Source organism: Propithecus coquereli, unplaced genomic scaffold (assembly GCF_000956105.1).
Source record: "Propithecus coquereli isolate 6110/MARCELLA unplaced genomic scaffold, Pcoq_1.0 Scaffold30, whole genome shotgun sequence".
In the NCBI taxonomy this organism is placed as follows: domain Eukaryota; kingdom Metazoa; phylum Chordata; class Mammalia; order Primates; family Indriidae; genus Propithecus; species Propithecus coquereli.
In genome coordinates, this window is record NW_012148619.1 from 6728886 (window position 1) to 6730485 (window position 1600).

Sequence of the window (1600 nt, forward strand, 5' to 3'; positions counted from 1 at the left end):
AAGAGAACTGGAGCTCTCAAAAATCAAGATAGAAGGTGAAGAGGTGAAGTCAGCGATCAAATTGGTGGACTAAACAGTTATGGTTAGAGAGTAGAACTGTAGTTTAAGATATCAGCTGGTGGAACAGTTCCCCATGAGAAACTTACAGCTTGTCCTCAAAGGCATTTGGGAATGTACAAAGGAAGCAAGAATTAGGAAAAATATGAAACATTAGCATCTAAGGGTTTCAAGTTTGTGATGAGATGGCATGCTCTCTGAAAGGGAATATGGGAGATGAAGGAGGGTGAATTCTTAGTAATTATGTTTTTCTTCTTTTTGTAAGCTTTTGTATGCAATTTTGTCATACCACAGGGAAGTACACAAGTCCTAAGTTTATACCTTGATGAATTTTTATCTCCAGGTAACCACCACCCAGGTCAAGAAATTACAAGATTCCCAGAAGCGTCCTTTATGTTGCCTCAAATTACCAGCACCTGTTACCAAAGGTAACCACCATTCTAACTTCTTTCACCATAAATTAGTTATGGCTGTTTTTGAACTTTGAACTTTGGGATTGTACCATATATATTCTTTTGTGTTTGGCTTCTTGTGTTCAACATCATGTCTGCGAAATTTATCCATGTTGTATGTAGCAATTAGTTCTTTGTGATTGCCAAATTTGTATTTCTATTACAAGAAGGTAACATTTTATTTTATCTATTTCACTGTTGATGGACATTGGGTTCATTCAGTTTGAGGCTTTTTACAAATAATGCTGCTATGAGCATTCTTTTGGTACACATGCATTCACACTTTTGATTGAGTATGTAGTTGGGAGTGGAATTTTTGGATCATAGGCAATGTCTATGTTCAGTTTGAGTAGATGCTGCCAAGGAGTTTTCCAAAGTGGTGGTATCAATTCACATTCCTTCCAGCATAATTTATACTCTGAAACATGCTCACCAACACTTGGAATTATCGGTTGTTATTGTTGGCTTTCATTTTAGTTATTCTGGAAGGTGCATAAGTAGTTGTTTTCTAAAGCTTCAATGTCCCACTTGGCATACAAAACAAAACTCTAACTGAGCGGACTCTGGAATCAGACTGCCTGCTTCCAATCCCGGATTAGTCATTAGTGAATGGGATAACCTATGGAAATTACTTAAATTCCCTAAACTTCAAATCCTCATTGGTAAAATGGGATAATAGCATCTACCTTACAGGGTTGTATGGAATAAATGAGTGTGTGTGTGCATAACCATATATATATACACACACACACACAAATATGAAAAATATAGTTTAACATAGTATCTGGCACACAGTGAGCTCTCAATAACTAGTAGCTGTGATTATTCTTGCTACTATTTATGGGCCTCTAATTATGTCTGGAAACACTGGAGTGATCAGCTCACATGTGTTCTCTCTTTCATGACATGCCATATTTCAATCTTGAAAGATGGATGTTAAACTGAGAAGAAATAGAGTTGTTATTTGAAGAACTTGCATTTCCTGACTTCCCTCTTAAGCACCTTGTCCCTTCTTTCCTTCCAACAATATTTAAAAGTCAGTTGATTTAAAGAAATGTGATATAGGGGATTTACTAATGACTGGACAGAAG